Raw genomic sequence first — 18,367 nt, forward strand, 5'->3', positions numbered from 1 at the left:
TGGTACTGGTAAGACACCGTGTTATGCTGTGGAGCGCATGGTGTCCCCAGTGCGCGTGCATAGCCCGGTGCGCTACATACCAGCCCCCCGCAAGTGCCATGCGAGTGCAGGCATCGAGCCAGGGTGGATGGTGCCAGCTCAGCGCGTCTGGTCTCCAGTGCGCCACCTCGGTCCAGGTTATCCTGCGCCGGCGCTGCGCACTGTGTCTCCAGAGCGCTGGGAGGGTCCAGTTCGCCCAATGCCTGCGCTCCGCCCGTGCCGGGCCAAAGTGGGCATTCAGCCTGGAGTGTGGGTAAAGCATGCATAAAGTAAGCATGTCGAGCGTACATACCAGAACTCCAGTGCTCCCCCACAGACCAGTTTATCCTGTGCCTCCTCCTCGGTCCAGGCCTCCAGTGGGTCTCCCCATCCTGGTCCGTCCTGTGCCTCCTCCTAGGTCCAGGCCACCAGTGGGTCTCCCCATCCTGGTCCGTCCTGTGCCTCCTCCTAGGTCCAGGCCACCAGTGGGTCTCCCCATCCTGGTCCGTCCTGTGCCTCCTCCTAGGTCCAGGCCTCCAGTGGGTCTCCCCATCCTGGTCCGTCCTGTGCCTCCTCCTAGGACCAGGCCACCAGTGGGCCTCCCCATCCTGGTCAGTCCTGTGCCACCTCCCAGGACTAGGCCTCCAGTGGGTCTTGCCAGTCCAGAGCCGCCAGAGCTGCCCGCCAGTCCGGAGCCGCCAGAGCCGCCCGCCAGTCAGGAGCCGCCAGAGCCGCCCGCCAGTCAGGAGCCGCCAGAGCCGCCCGCCAGCCTGGTGAGTCCTGTGCCTGTGCCCAGGGCCAGGCCTCCTTCATGTCTCCCCAGCCTGGTGAATCCTGGGGCAGAGCCGCCAGAGCTGCCAGAGCCGCCCGCCCGCCAGCCCGGAGCCGCCAAAGCCGCCCGCCAGACTGGTGAGTCCTGTGCCTGCGCCCAGGGCCAGGCCTCCTTCATATCTCCCCAGCCTGGTGAATCCTGGGTCAGTGCCGCCGGAGCCGCCATCGCCGCCCGCCAGCCGGGCGTAGCCATCGCCGCCCGCCAGCCGGGCGCAGCCAGGTGCGCCACCTAAGAAGGCGATGCCAATGGTGGAACAGAGGCCACGTCCCGCACCTGAGCCGCCGCCGTAAGAAGGCCCACCCGGACCCTCCCCTTCAGTGTCAGGTTTTGCGGCCGGAGTCCGCACCTTGGGGGGGGGGGGGGGGTACTGTAACGCCCTGGCCATAGAGAGGGGTTTTTTATTCTTTATTTTGGTTAGGCCAAGGTGTTACATTGGGTGGGCGTTCTATGTTCTTTTTCTAGGTTTTTTGTATTTCTTTGTTTTGGGCCGTGTGTGGCTCCCAATCAGGCACAGCTGAAGTTCGTTGTTGTTGATTGGGAGTCACACATAAGGAGCATGTTTTTCCTTTGGGTTTTGTGGGGGATTGTTTTCTGTCTCGTTCGTTTTGACCAGACAGGACTGTTAGCTATCGTTGCTGTTTGATGTGTTGTTTATAGTGGTTCATTTTATTAAATATTTATAATGAATCCACAACCTCCGCCACATCTTGGTTTTCTTGCGACGACAGCCGTTACAAGATCTGATTAAGTTCATAAAATCACCAATATCTCTATTCAATTATATTTTTTGGTTTATTTCTCTGTGTGTTGATTGGTGGGGAAAAACAGGTCTACGTAGCCTACTGTAGTCTACATTACTTTATTAATATCAACATTCATTCAGAACAATGAGCTTGATAGCAAGAGAACATGTCGCTCTCAAAAAGTAGCAAAAGGTAGATAATGAAAATCAAAGTTTCAGGGAAGAACGGACAGAGAGCTATGCATTCATCTGACCATCTTTCTCCAATGCCAAGCCAGAGTGTCTTGTTTGCAATGAAAATGTCATTGTTTGCAAAGAATTCAATCTCAGACGGCATTATGAATCTAAACATGGTACTTTCAAAGTGGCCTTCCCGCCCCAGGCAGAGGCCTGAAGCAGAAACACTGAAGCATTAACTACAACCTACAAACACGGCAGTAGAATCCTCCTCAGAAACACTGAAGCATTAACTACAACCTACAAACACGGCAGTAGAATCCTCCTCAGAAACACTGAAGCATTAACTACAAGCTACAAACACGGCAGTAGAATCCTCCTCAGAAACACTGAAGCATTAACTACAAGCTACAAACACGGCAGTAGAATCCTCCTCAGAAACACTGAAGCATTAACTACAAGCTACAAACACGGCAGTAGAATCCTCCTTAGAAACACTGAAGCATTAACTACAAGCTACAAACACGGCAGTAGAATCCTCCTTAGAAACACTGAAGCATTAACTACAACCTACAAACACGGCAGTAGAATCCTCCTTAGAAACACTGAAGCATTAACTACAAGCTACAAACACGGCAGTAGAATCCTCCTCAGAAACACTGAAGCATTCACTACAACCTACAAACACGGCAGTAGAATCCTCCTCAGAAACACTGAAGCATTAACTACAACCTACAAACACGGCAGTAGAATCCTCCTTAGAAACACTGAAGCATTAACTACAAGCTACAAACACGGCAGTAGAATCCTCCTCAGAAACACTGAAGCATTAACTACAAGCTACAAACACGGCAGTAGAATCCTCCTCAGAAACACTGAAGCATTAACTACAAGCTACAAACACGGCAGTAGAATCCTCCTCAGAAACACTGAAGCATTAACTACAACCTACAAACACGGCAGTAGAATCCTCCTCAGAAACACTGAAGCATTAACTACAAGCTACAAACACGCAGTAGAATCCTCCTTCATGGTTTGACCCAACAACAGAAGGTCACAAGTGCTTTCCTAAAAGCATCCTGGGTTCTAACCAAACACAACATGCCCTTCACAGACGCAGAGCTGTTTAAAAAATGCATGGTGACAGTTTTGGAGGAATTGGCTACAGACAAGTCTATGGATAGCATAATTGCGTCTGTCAAACAGGTGCCCCTGTCTGTGACATCAGCCGGACGCCGTGTCTGTGCTCTGGCGGATGATGTGCATAGGATTGTTCTGGAGGGGCTCCATCAGGCTGAGCATTATCCCCTGGCTATTGATGAGAGTACTGACAACACTGATGTAGCACAGTTGTGTGTATATGTCCGTTATTTTCATGGGAATGACTTTAAAGAACAGCTACTGGCACTGATTCAACTGGAAGGACACACCGCCGGGGACGTTCCCCTGGAAGGACACACCGCCGGGGACGTTCCCCTGGAAGGACACACCGCCGGGGACGTTCCCCTGGAAGGACACACCGCCGGGGACGTTCCCCTGGAAGGACACACCACCGGGGACGTTCCCCTGGAAGGACACACCACCGGGGACGTTCCCCTGGAAGGACACACCGCCGGGGACGTTCCCCTGGAAGGACACACCACTGGGGACGTTCCCTTGGAAGGACACACCACCGGGGACGTTCCCCTGGAAGGACACACCACCGGGGACGTTCCCCTGGAAGGACACACCACCGGGGACGTTCCCCTGGAAGGACACACCACCAGGGACGTTCCCCTGGAAGGACACACCACCAGGGACATCCTATTCACAATGCTGGAAGAATTGTTTACACAGCATGGCTTGTCATTCAAAGAAGTCAACTCTGAGGTCTCCGACGGGGCTCCTGCTACGGTGGACAGAGGTTTCTGATGGGACTCCTGCTATGGTGGACAGAGGTTTCTGATGGGACTAATGCTATGGTGGACAGAGGTTTCTGATGGACTCCTGCTATGGTGGACAGAGGTTTCTGATGGACTCCTGCTATGGTGGACAGAGGTTTCTGATGGGACTCCTGCTATGGTGGACAGAGGTTTCTGATGGGACTCCTGCAGTGGTGGACAGAGGTTTCAGATGGACTCCTGCTATGGTGGACAGAGGTTTCTGATGGGACTCCTGCTATGGTGGACAGAGGTTTCCGATGGACTCCTGCTATGGTGGACATGGGTTTCTGATGGACTCCTGCTATGGTGGACAGAGGTTTCTGATGGACTCCTGCTATGGTGGACAGAGGTTTCTGATGGACTCCTGCTATGGTGGACAGAGGTTTCTGATGGGACTCATGCTATGGTGGACAGAGGTTTCTGATGGGACTCCTGCTATGGTGGACAGAGGTTTCTGATGGACTCCTGCTATGGTGGACAGAGGTTTCTGATGGGACTCCTGCTATGGTGGACAGAGGTTTCAGATGGACTCCTGCTATGGTGGACGGAGGTTTCTGATGGACTCCTGCTATGGTAGACAGAGGTTTCTGATGGACTCCTGCTATGGTAGACAGAGGTTTCTGATGGACTCCTGCTATGGTGGACAGATGTTTCTGATGGACTCCTGCTATGGTGGACAGAGGTTTCTGATAAACTCCTGCTATGGTGGACAGAGGTTTCTGATGGGACTCCTGCTATGGTAGACAGAGGTTTCTGATGGACTCCTGCTATGGTGGACAGATGTTTCTGATGGGACTAGTGCTATGGTGGACAGAGGTTTCTGATGGGACTCCTACTATGGTGGACAGAGGTTTCTGATGGACTCCTGCTATGGTGGACAGAGGTTTCTGATGGGCTCCTGCTATGGTGGACAGAGGTTTCTGATGGGACTCCTGCTATGGTGGACAGAGGTTTCTGATGGATTCCTGCTATGGAGGACAGAGGTTTCTGATGGACTCCTGCTATGGTGGACAGAGGTTTCTGATGGACTCCTGCTATGGTAGACAGAGGTTTCTGATGGGACTCCTGCTATGGTGGACAGAGGTTTCTGATGGACTCCTGCTATGGTGGACAGAGGTTTCTGATGGGACTCCTGCTATGGTGGACAGAGGTTTCAGATGGACTCCTGCTATGGTGGACGGAGGTTTCTGATGGACTCCTGCTATGGTAGACAGAGGTTTCTGATGGACTCCTGCTATGGTAGACAGAGGTTTCTGATGGACTCCTGCTATGGTGGACAGATGTTTCTGATGGACTCCTGCTATGGTGGACAGAGGTTTCTGATAAACTCCTGCTATGGTGGACAGAGGTTTCTGATGGGACTCCTGCTATGGTGGACAGAGGTTTCTGATGGACTCCTGCTATGGTGGACAGAGGTTTCTGATGGGCTCCTGCTATGGTGGACAGAGGTTTCTGATGGGACTCCTGCTATGGTGGACAGAGGTTTCTGATGGACTCCTGCTATGGTGGACAGAGGTTTCTGATGGGACTCCTGCTATGGTGGACAGAGGTTTCAGATGGACTCCTGCTATGGTGGACGGAGGTTTCTGATGGACTCCTGCTATGGTAGACAGAGGTTTCTGATGGACTCCTGCTATGGTAGACAGAGGTTTCTGATGGACTCCTGCTATGGTGGACAGATGTTTCTGATGGACTCCTGCTATGGTGGACAGAGGTTTCTGATAAACTCCTGCTATGGTGGACAGAGGTTTCTGATGGGACTCCTGCTATGGTGGACAGAGGTTTCTGATGGGGCTCCTGCTATGGTGGACAGAGGTTTCTGATGGACTCCTGCTATGGTGGACAGAGGTTTTTGATGGACTCCTGCTATGGTGGACAGAGGTTTCTGATGGACTCCTACTATGGTGGACAGAGGTTTCTGATGGGACTCCTGCTATGGTGGACAGAGGTTTCTGATGGGACTCATGCTATGGTGGACAGAGGTTTCTGATGGGACTCCTGCTATGGTGGACAGAGGTTTCTGATGGACTCCTGCTATGGTGGACAGAGGTTTCTGATGGACTCCTGCTATGGTGGACAGAGGTTTCTGATTGACTCTTGCTATGATGACAGAGGTTTCTGATGGACTCCTGCTATGGTAGACAGAGGTTTCTGATGGACTCCTGCTATGGTGGACAGAGGTTTCTGATGGACTCCTGCTATGTTGGGCAGAGGTTTCTGATGGACTCCTGCTATGGTGGACAGAGGTTTCTGATGGACTCCTGATATGGTGGAGAGAGGTTTCTGATGGACTTCTGCTATAGTGGACAGAGGTTTCTTATGGACTCCTGCTATGGTGGACAGAGGTTTCTGATGGACTCCTGCTATGGTGGACAGAGGTTTCTGATGGACTCCTGCTATGGTGGACAGAGGTTTCTGATGGGACTCCTGCTATGGTGGACAGAGGTTTCTGAATGGGCTCCTGCTATGGTGGACAGAGGTTTCTGATGGGACTCCTGCTATGGTGGACAGAGGTTTCTGATGGACTCCTGCTATGGTGGACAGAGGTTTCTGATGTACTCCTGCTATGGTGGACAGAGGTTTCTGATGGACTCCTGCTATGATGGACAGAGGTTTCTGATGGACTCCTGCTATGGTGGGCAGTGGTTTCTGATGGACTCCTGCTATGGTGGACAGAGGTTTCTAATGGACTCCTGCTATGGTGGACAGAGGTTTCTGATGGGACTCCTGCTGTGGTGGACAGAGGTTTCTGACGGGGCTACTGCTATGGTGGACAGAGGTTTCTGATGGACTCCTGCTTTGGTGGACAGAGGTTTCTGATGGGACACCTGCTATGGTGGACAGAGGTTTCTGATGGACTCCTGCTATGGTGGGCAGAGGTTTCTGATGGACTCCTGCTATGGTGGACAGAGGTTTCTGACAGGACTCCTGCTATGGTGGACAGAGGTTTCTGATGGACTCCTGCTATGGTGGACAGAGGTTTCTGAAGGTCTCCTGCTATGGTGGACAGAGGTTTCTGATGGGAATCCTGCTATGGTGGACAGAGGTTTCTGATGGACTCCTACTATGGTGGACAGAGGTTTCTGATGGGACTCCTGCTATGGTGGACAGAGGTTTCTGATGGGACTCATGCTATGGTGGACAGAGGTTTCTGATGGGACTCCTGCTATGGTGGACAGAGGTTTCTGATGGACTCCTGCTATGGTGGACAGAGGTTTCTGATGGACTCCTGCTATGGTGGACAGAGGTTTCTGATTGACTCTTGCTATGATGACAGAGGTTTCTGATGGACTCCTGCTAAGGTTAGACAGAGGTTTCTGATGGACTCCTGCTATGGTGGACAGAGGTTTCTGATGGACTCCTGCTATGTTGGGCAGAGGTTTCTGATGGACTCCTGCTATGGTGGACAGAGGTTTCTGATGGACTCCTGATATGGTGGAGAGAGGTTTCTGATGGACTTCTGCTATAGTGGACAGAGGTTTCTGATGGACTCCTGCTATGGTGGACAGAGGTTTCTGATGGACTCCTGCTATGGTGGACAGAGGTTTCTGATGGACTCCTGCTATGGTGGACAGAGGTTTCTGATGGGACTCCTGCTATGGTGGACAGAGGTTTCTGAATGGGCTCCTGCTATGGTGGACAGAGGTTTCTGATGGGACTCCTGCTATGGTGGACAGAGGTTTCTGATGGACTCCTGCTATGGTGGACAGAGGTTTCTGATGTACTCCTGCTATGGTGGACAGAGGTTTCTGATGGACTCCTGCTATGATGGACAGAGGTTTCTGATGGACTCCTGCTATGGTGGGCAGTGGTTTCTGATGGACTCCTGCTATGGTGGACAGAGGTTTCTGATGGACTCCTGCTATGGTGGACAGAGGTTTCTGATGGGACTCCTGCTGTGGTGGACAGAGGTTTCTGACGGGGCTACTGCTATGGTGGACAGAGGTTTCTGATGGACTCCTGCTTTGGTGGACAGAGGTTTCTGATGGGACACCTGCTATGGTGGACAGAGGTTTCTGATGGACTCCTGCTATGGTGGGCAGAGGTTTCTGATGGACTCCTGCTATGGTGGACAGAGGTTTCTGACAGGACTCCTGCTATGGTGGACAGAGGTTTCTGATGGACTCCTGCTATGGTGGACAGAGGTTTCTGAAGGTCTCCTGCTATGGTGGACAGAGGTTTCTGATGGGAATCCTGCTATGGTGGACAGAGGTTTCTGATGGACTCCTGCTATGGTGGACAGAGGTTTCTGATGGACTCCTGCTATGGTGGACAGACACACTGGCCTGGTCAGCAGGTTGTTTTACATTGTCTCATCCATCAGAGTGTGTTGTGTACCAGACTAAACATGGTTTACATTGTCTCATCCATCAGAGTGTGTTGTGTACCAGACTAAACATGGTTTACATTGTCTCATCCATCAGAGTGTGCTGTGTACCAGACTAAACACTGAGCTAAAGGATGTGATGGATAAAGTAATGCTCATAATAAACTTTGTCAGGGAGACATCAAGCAACACAACACCGTATTTTCCGCAAGCTGGTGACAGAACCAGAGGAATCCATCCAGGATGATCTCCTGCTTCACAACAACGTGTGCTGGCTGAGTAACGGAAAAGCAAGCTGGTGACAGAACCAGAGGAGGCCATCCAGGATGATCTCCTGCTTCACAACAACGTGTGCTGGCTGAGTAAAGGAAAAGCAAGCTGGTGACAGAACCAGAGGAGGCCATCCAGGATGATGTCCTGCTTCACAACAACGTTCGCTGGCTGAGTAAAGGAAAAGCAAGCTGGTGACAGAACCAGAGGAGTCCATCCAGGATGATCTCCTGCTTCACTACAACGTGCGCTGGCTGAGTAAAGGAAAAGCCCTAGAGCCATTCTGTGAGCTTCATGACCAGGTTGTGGATTTTGTCAGAAAAATCCAAATGAGGGCAGCAGCTGATCACCTTTGTATTTTGGAAATTGAGGAATTCCTCTCAGATGTTGCTTTTTTGGCGACAGTCTGTAATTTAAATTAAATCTGCAGTGACAAGGAAGAGGAAAACAGTCGTGGACACGGTGATAAATCTTGAGGCCTTTACTAGGAAGCTTGAGTTGTTGGATTTGGACTTGTCATCTGGAAGGCTACTGCTCTTCAGCACACTGAAGAAACGACAGGCAGAGGGACCAGACAACTTCTCCTCCAGATTTGAAGACTACAGCATGCCCAAGGATATCATTTCGTTTTAATGTGATATTCTCACAGTCCTCCCTGGTGGATAATTCTCCTCCCTTGCTAAGAAAGCAGTACCCCTCGCTGGATAAGGCTGTAATTCAAAATGAGCTGATTGAAATCCATTGAGCCATCTGTTTGTTCTGTCAATAAAGGATCAGGCTATCCCGATACAGACATTCAGATAAAGACATCGCCTTTTTTTCATTCAAATATTGTTTTATGTAGGATGCTGCCTTTTTGGCCATGATGCAGTTGTAAGTCGGCCTAATAAATAAATACAAATCCCACTTCTATCAGGCCATTTTGTTTTCTTGTGAAAGATGCTGTTAAGCCACATAGCCTAGCTCAGACAGTTAAGTTATTTATATGTGCCTTCGCCCCCACATAGCCTAGCTCAGCCAGTTAAGTTATTTTATATGGACCTTCGCCCCCACACAGCCTAGCTCAGACAGTTAAGTTATTTATATGTGCCTTCGCCCCCACACAGCCTAGCTCAGCCAGTTAAGTTATTTTATATGGACCTTCGCCCCCACACAGCCTAGCTCAGCCAGTTAAGTTATTTTTTTTGGGCCTGCGCCCCCACACAGCCTAGCTCAGACAGTTAAGTTATTTATATGGGCCTGCGCCCCCACACAGCCTAGCTCAGCCAGTTAAGTTATTTTATATGGACCTTCGCCCCCACATAGCCTAGCTCAGACAGTTAAACTATTTTATATGGGCCTTAGCCCGCAGTACGGGAAAATAAAAATGTATGAAATGTCTGCATTCACTACTGTAAGTCGCTCTGGATAAGAGCGTCTGCTAAATTACTAAAATGTAAATGTAAAACTGTAATGGTTTGAATACACCTGGGCTTTCTGTGAAGAACTACAACTCCCTGTTTCACGTTGCATCGCGTCCAGCGACGGCAACCGGAAATGGCGCCGGAATTGTAGTTCTAACCCCTTTGTGGTTTAGTAGAAAGAGGAGGAAGGGAAGCGCTACTAAGGTCCACAATAGTAAATGTTGGTAGACAGAAGGTGCTCTTTGGTAAAAGGGGTGAGTAGGTCATCAAACAGAAAGGAGGACCAAGGCACTCTTCATATAATTGATTAAAATGCCTTTATTAGTATGGCATGTTCAATAGAGACAATGTTTTTGTTTAGACTAATTATTTATTAAATGTGCTACTTTGACCCCACCATGGCCTCCAGTCTCCCTCTCCTGCAAAGTGAATTTATCTGAAATGACAAGGCTTGATCTCTGAATGTGTTTCTCTGTAGGCTACATACTGAAACCTTAAAGCTACAATCCTTAGTTACTAATTCCATTATTGGACGGTTACATTTTGCTGGTGCCAGGCAGGATCAGCTGCAGAAGTTATTAATTTATTTAAAGATGACAATGTCGATCTAGATATTCACATGACAATATTTACACAATAATCTACATTGATGATGGTGATCTAGATATTCACATGACAATATTTACACAATAATCTACATTGATGATGGTGATCTAGATATTCACATGACAATATTTACACAATAATCTACATTGATGATGGTGATCTAGATATTCACATGACAATATTTACACACTAATCTACATTGATGATGGTGATCTAGATATTCACATGAAAATATTTACACACTAATCTAAATGGACTTGCCTAGTTAAATAAAGGTTAAATAAAATATATTTACAAACTCCACAACTAACAGGTCAATAAAAAGACAATACTTTAGAGGAAGCAAACCTGTCTATTCCATTAGACTCTTGGGGAATATCAGGCTCAAGTCAGGTTCTCCTAACCATGACATAAATAGTAAATGACATGCAACACTGGCCTGTATCACATCTAACAATTAAACAGAAATGTGCTTCTTTCAACCCCAAAAGATCAATAAAACATACCATTATAAACAAAGGGTAGGAATACAATGACATCAATTAAAACAGAATGGACATGTTAAAAACAACACACCCTCAGTCTCATTCATCTGTTCCTCCATCAATATCACCATCGTTGTTGTAGTCATCACCATCAGCCTCATTAATCTGTTCCTCCATCAATATCACCATCGTTGTTGTAGTCATCACCCTCAGCCTCATTCATCTGTTCCTCCATCAATATCACCATCAGCCTCATTCATCTGTTCCTCCATCAATATCACCATCGTTGTTGTAGTCATCACCCTCAGCCTCATTAATCTGTTCCTCCATCAATATCACCATCGTTGTTGTAGTCATCACCATCAGCCTCATTCATCTGTTCCTCCATCAATATCACCATCGTTGTTGTAGTCATCACCCTCAGCCTCATTCATCTGTTCCTCCATCAATATCACCATCGTTGTTGTAGTCATCACCCTCAGCCTCATTCATCTATTCCTCCATCAATATCACCATCGTTGTTGTAGTCATCACCCTCAGCCTCATTCATCTGTTCCTCCATCAATATAACCATCGTTGTTGTAGTCATCAGCCTCATTCATCTATTCCTCCATCAATATCACCATCGTTGTTGTAGTCATCACCATCAGCCTCATTCATCTATTCCTCCATCAATATCACCATCGTTGTTGTAGTCATCACCCTCAGCCTCATTCATCTATTCCTCCATCAATATCACCATCGTTGTTGTAGTCATCACCCTCAGCCTCATTCATCTGTTCCTCCATCAATATTACCATCGTTGTTGTAGTCATCACCCTCAGCCTCATTCATCTGTTCCTCCATCAATATCACCATCGTTGTTGTAGTCATCACCCTCAGCCTCATTAATCTATCCTCCATCAATATCACCATCGTTGTTGTAGTCATCACCCTCAGCCTCATTCATCTGTTCCTCCATCAATATCACCATCGTTGTTGTAGTCATCACCCTCAGCCTCATTAATCTATTCCTCCATCAATATCACCATCGTTGTTGTAGTCATCAGCCTCATTCATCTATTCCTCCATCAATATCACCATCGTTGTTGTAGTCATCACCATCAGCCTCATTCATCTATTCCTCCATCAATATCACCATCGTTGTTGTAGTCATCACCCTCAGCCTCATTCATCTATTCCTCCATCAATATCACCATCGTTGTTGTAGTCATCACCCTCAGCCTCATTCATCTATTCCTCCATCAATATCACCATCGTTGTTGTAGTCATCACCCTCAGCCTCATTCATCTGTTCCTCCATCAATATTACCATCGTTGTTGTAGTCATCACCCTCAGCCTCATTCATCTGTTCCTCCATCAATATCACCATCGTTGTTGTAGTCATCACCCTCAGCCTCATTAATCTATCCTCCATCAATATCACCATCGTTGTTGTAGTCATCACCCTCAGCCTCATTCATCTGTTCCTCCATCAATATCACCATCGTTGTTGTAGTCATCACCCTCAGCCTCATTAATCTATTCCTCCATCAATATCACCATCGTTGTTGTAGTCATCAGCCTCATTCATCTATTCCTCCATCAATATCACCATCGTTGTTGTAGTCATCACCATCAGCCTCATTCATCTATTCCTCCATCAATATCACCATCGTTGTTGTAGTCATCACCATCAGCCTCATTAACCTATTCCTCCATCAATATCACCATCGTTGTTGTAGTCATCACCATCAGCCTCATTAACCTATTCCTCCATCACTATCACCATCGTTGTTGTAGTCATCACCCTCAGCCTCATTCATCTGTTCCTCCATCAATATCACCATCGTTGTTGTAGTCATCACCCTCAGCCTCATTCATCTGTTCCTCCATCAATATCACCATCGTTGTTGTAGTCATCACCATCAGTCTCATTCATCTATTCCTCCATCAATATCACCATCGTTGTTGTTGTCATCACCCTCAGCCTCATTAATCTGTTCCTCCATCAATATCACCATGGTTGTTGTAGTCATCACCATCAGCCCCATTCATCTGTTCCTCCATCAATATCACCATCGTTGTTGTAGTCATCACCCTCAGCCTCATTCATCTATTCCTCCATCAATATCACCATCGTTGTTGTAGTCATCACCATCAGCCTCATTCATCTATTCCTCCATCAATATCACCATCGTTGTTGTAGTCATCACCCTCAGCCTCATTCATCTATTCCTCCATCAATATCACCATCGTTGTTGTAGTCATCACCCTCAGCCTGATTAATCTGTTACTCCATCAATATCACCATCGTTGTTGTATTCATCACCCTCAGCCTCATTCATCTGTTCCTCCATCAATATCACCATCGTTGTTGTAGTCATCACCCTCAGCCTCATTCATCTATTCCTCCATCAATATCACCATCGTTGTTGTAGTCATCACCCTCAGCCTCATTCATCTATTCCTCCATCAATATCACCATCGTTGTTGTAGTCATCACCATCAGCCTCATTCATCTGTTCCTCCATCAATATCACCATCGTTGTTGTAGTCATCACCCTCAGCCTCATTCATCTATTCCTCCATCAATATCACCATCGTTGTTGTAGTCATCAGCCTCATTTATCTGTTCCTCCATCAATATCACCATCGTTGTTGTAGTCATCACCCTCAGCCTCATTCATCTATTCCTCCATCAATATCACCATCGTTGTTGTAGTCATCACCCTCAGCCTCATTCATCTGTTCCTCCATCAATATCACCATCGTTGTTGTAGTTATCACCCTCAGCCTCATTCATCTATTCCTCCATCAATATCACCATCGTTGTTGTAGTCATCACCCTCAGCCTCATTCATCTGTTCCTCCATCAATATCACCATCGTTGTTGTAGTCATCACCCTCAGCCTCATTCATCTGTTCCTCCATCAATATCACCATCGTTGTTGTAGTCATCACCATCAGCCTCATTCATCTGTTCCTCCATCAATATCACCATCGTTGTTGTAGTCATCACCATCAGCCTCATTCATCTATTCCTCCATCAATATCACCATCGTTGTTGTAGTCATCACCCTCAGCCTCATTCATCTGTTCCTCCATCAATATCACCATCGTTGTTGTAGACATCACCCTCAGCCCCATTCATCTGTTCCTCCATCAATATCACCATCGTTGTTGTAGTCATCACCCTCAGCCTCATTCATCTATTCCTCCATCAATATCACCATCGTTGTTGTAGTCATCACCATCAGCCTCATTCATCTGTTCCTCCATCAATATCACCATCGTTGTTGTAGTCATCACCCTCAGCCTCATTCATCTATTCCTCCATCAATATCACCATCGTTGTTGTAGTCATCACCCTCAGCCTCATTCATCTGTTCCTCCATCAATATCACCATCAGCCTCATTCATCTATTCCTCCATCAATATCACCATCGTTGTTGTAGTCATCACCCTCAGCCTCATTCATCTATTCCTCCATCAATATCACCATCGTTGTTGTAGTCATCACCCTCAGCCTCATTAATCTATTCCTCCATCAATATCACCATCGTTGTTGTAGTCATCACCATCAGCCTCATTCATCTATTCCTCCATCAATATCACCATCGTTGTTGTAGTCATCACCCTCAGCCTCATTCATCTGTTCCTCCATCAATATCACCATCGTTGTTGTAGTCATCACCCTCAGCCTCATTCATCTGTTCCTCCATCAATATAAACATCGTTGTTGTAGTCATCACCATCAGCCTCATTCATCTATTCCTCCATCAATATCACCATCGTTGTTGTAGTCATCACCCTCCGCCTCATTCATCTGTTCCTCCATCAATATCACCATCGTTGTTGTAGTCATCACCCTCAGCCTCATTCATCTGTTCCTCCATCAATATCACCATCGTTGTTGTAGTCATCACCCTCAGCCTCATTCATCTGTTCCTCCATCAATATCACCATCGTTGTTGTAGTCATCACCCTCAGCCTCATTCATCTGTTCCTCCATCAATATCACCATCGTTGTTGTAGTCATCACCCTCAGCCTCATTAATCTATTCCTCCATCAATATCACCATCGTTGTTGTAGTCATCACCCTCAGCCTCATTCATCTGTTCCTCCATCAATATCACCATCGTTGTTGTAGTCATCACCCTCAGCCTCATTCATCTATTCCTCCATCAATATCACCATGGTTGTTGTAGTCATCACCCTCAGCCTCATTCATCTGTTCCTCCATCAATATCACCATCGTTGTTGTAGTCATCACCCTCAGCCTCATTCATCTGTTCCTCCATCAATATCACCATCGTTGTTGGAGTCATCACCCTCAGCCTCATTCATCTGTTCCTCCATCAATATCACCATCGTTGTTGTAGTCATCACCCTCAGCCTCATTAATCTATTCCTCCATCAATATCACCATCGTTGTTGTAGTCATCACCCTCAGCCTCATTCATCTGTTCCTCCATCAATATCACCATCGTTGTTGTAGTCATCACCCTCAGCCTCATTCATCTATTCCTCCATCAATATCACCATCGTTGTTGTAGTCATCACCCTCAGCCTCATTAATCTATTCCTCCATCAATAACACCATCGTTGTTGTAGTCATCACCCTCAGCCTCATTCATCTGTTCCTCCATCAATATCACCATCGTTGTTGTAGTCATCACCCTCAGCCTCATTCATCTATTCCTCCATCAATATCACCATCGTTGTTGTAGTCATCACCCTCAGCCTCATTCATCTGTTCCTCCATCAATATCACCATCGTTGTTGTAGTCATCACCCTCAGCCTCATTCATCTGTTCCTCCATCAATATCACCATCGTTGTTGTAGTTATCACCATCAGCCTCATTCATCTGTTCCTCCATCAATATCACCCTCAGCCTCATTCATCTGTTCCTCCATCAATATCACCATCGTTGTCATCACCATCTTCGACATCATAATAGTCATCCTCTTCCTCTTCATAGTTTCTGCCCTCAATAAAAGCCCTTCTGAATGATTCACATTGTCCTTCTGCGTGCTGGAGCTCATCAAGCTTTCCAGCAAGGACAGTTCTTTCCCCAAGACAACATCCATCTTGCTCTGTGTAATGTTGTAAGGCCTCCACGATCAGTTCCTGCTCTGTGTAATGGTGTAAGGCCTCCACGATCAGTTCCTGCTCTGTGTAATGTTGTAAGGCCTCCACGATCAGTTCCTGCTCATGTGAGTAGAACATCTTGGCAGTGAAGACATCATCGTCAATCTACCGCTTCTCTTCACAAAGAGTACCAAGAGCCTTATCTTGAGGTGCACCTCCCCATCATCCTCTGCTCCTCTTGCTCTCCAGGACCAATCAGTGCTGTCCACCTGCACTGCATCCTCATACACCAGGGCCTGTAGGAGCTGTGAGGACAAACCTCGTCTCCTCAGGTTGTAGTCCTTCACATGTGTTTTTATGCTACTACCGACCGTGGCCTTTTGGACAGGCAGTTGGCAATACCTTGACCATCTATTGATAACAGATAATCAATACCGTGACCATCTATTGATAACAGATAATCAATACCTTGACCATCTATTGATAACAGATAATCAATACCTTGACCATCTATTGATAACAGATAATCAATACCTTGACCATCTATTGATAACAGATAATCAATACCTTGACCATCAATTAATAACAGATAATCAATACCTTGACCATCGATTGATAACAGATAATCTGTCACAGCTGTGGCAAGGAGTAGACCAAGGTGCAGCGTGGAAGATGTTCATCTTGTATTTATTTTACTCAGAACACTGACAATCAAACAAAACGACAGCAAAACAGTTCTGTCAGGTTTCACGAACTAAACAGAAAATAATTACCCACAAGGACAAAGGAAAAACAGGCTGCCTAAGTATGGCTTCCAATCAGAGACAACGAAATACACCTGCCTCTGATTGGAAACCATACCCGGCCAAAACATAGAAAATTAAACATAGATTGCCCACCCACCTATCACACCCTGGCCTAGCTAAACAGAGAAAACACAGCTCTCCTAGGTCAGAGTGTGACATAATCAATACCTTGACCATCGATTGATAACAGATAATACAGACAGAAAATATGTTAAAGGTAATCCAATCTAAACAAAAAATAAATAAAAAATTACCTAAAGCTGCTATAAAATTACTCTGACTACCATCCAACAATAGATCATTAGCAACAGAAACCAAGTTCAGAAACAGATACAAAAAAACATTATTATTGTGTTTGAACACCCAGAATTATCATAGAACTGATATGAGTTTACTTTTTCCTATTGTTGAATATATATCTACAACCTGCATATTTTTAGGCCACATTCATCAATCTGTTCCTCTGCAGTCTGTGGAGTGCAGTCTGGAAGAGACTGCTGGTGGGGGACCATCAATCTGTTACTCTGCAGTCTGTGGAGTGCAGTCTGGAAGAGACTGCTGGTGGGGGACCATCAATCTGTTACTCTGCAGTCTGTGGAGTGCAGTCTGGAAGAGACTGCTGGTGGGGGACCATCAATCTGTTCCTCTGCAGTCTGTGGAGTGCAGTCTGGAAGAGACTGCTGGTGGGGGACCATCAATCTGTTACTCTGCAGTCTGTGGAGTGCAGTCTGGAAGAGACTGCTGGTGGGGGACCATCAATCTGTTCCTCTGCAGTCTGTGGAGTGCAGTCTGGAAGAGACTGCTGGTGGGGGACCATCAATCTGTTCCTCTGCAGTCTGTGGAGTGCAGTCTGGAAGAGACTGCTGGTGGGGGACCATCAATCTGTTCCTCTGCAGTCTGTGGAGTGCAGTCTGGAAGAGACTGCTGGTGAGGGACCATCAATCTGTTACTCTGCAGTCTGTGGAGTGCAGTCTGGAAGAGACTGCTGGTGGGGGACCATCAATCTGTTCCTCTGCAGTCTGTGGAGTGCAGTCTGGAAGAGACTGCTGGTGGGGGACCATCAATCTGTTCCTCTGCAGTCTGTGGAGTGCAGTCTGGAAGAGACTGCTGGTGGGGGACCATCAATCTCTTCCTCTGCAGTCTGTGGAGTGCAGTCTGGAAGAGACTGCTGGTGGGGGACCATCAATCTGTTACTCTGCAGTCTGTGGAGTGCAGTCTGGAAGAGACTGCTGGTGGGGGACCATCAATCTGTTCCTCTGCAGTCTGTGGAGTGCAGTCTGGAAGAGACTGCTGGTGGGGGACCATCAATCTGTTCCTCTGCAGTCTGTGGAGTGCAGTCTGGAAGAGACTGCTGGTGGGGGACCATCAATCTGTTCCTCTGCAGTCTGTGGAGTGCAGTCTGGGTGAGACTGCTGGTGGGGGACCATCAATCTGTTACTCTGCAGTCTGTGGAGTGCAGTCTGGAAGAGACTGCTGGTGGGGGACCATCAATCTGTTCCTCTGCAGTCTGTGGAGTGCAGTCTGGAAGAGACTGCTGGTGGGGGACCATCAATCTGTTACTCTGCAGTCTGTGGAGTGCAGTCTGGAAGAGACTGCTGGTGGGGGACCATCAATCTGTTACTCTGCAGTCTGTGGAGTGCAGTCTGGAAGAGACTGCTGGTGGGGGACCATCAATCTGTTCCTCTGCAGTCTGTGGAGTGCA

Source organism: Salmo trutta, unplaced genomic scaffold (assembly GCF_901001165.1).
Source record: "Salmo trutta unplaced genomic scaffold, fSalTru1.1, whole genome shotgun sequence".
Lineage (NCBI taxonomy): Eukaryota > Metazoa > Chordata > Actinopteri > Salmoniformes > Salmonidae > Salmo > Salmo trutta.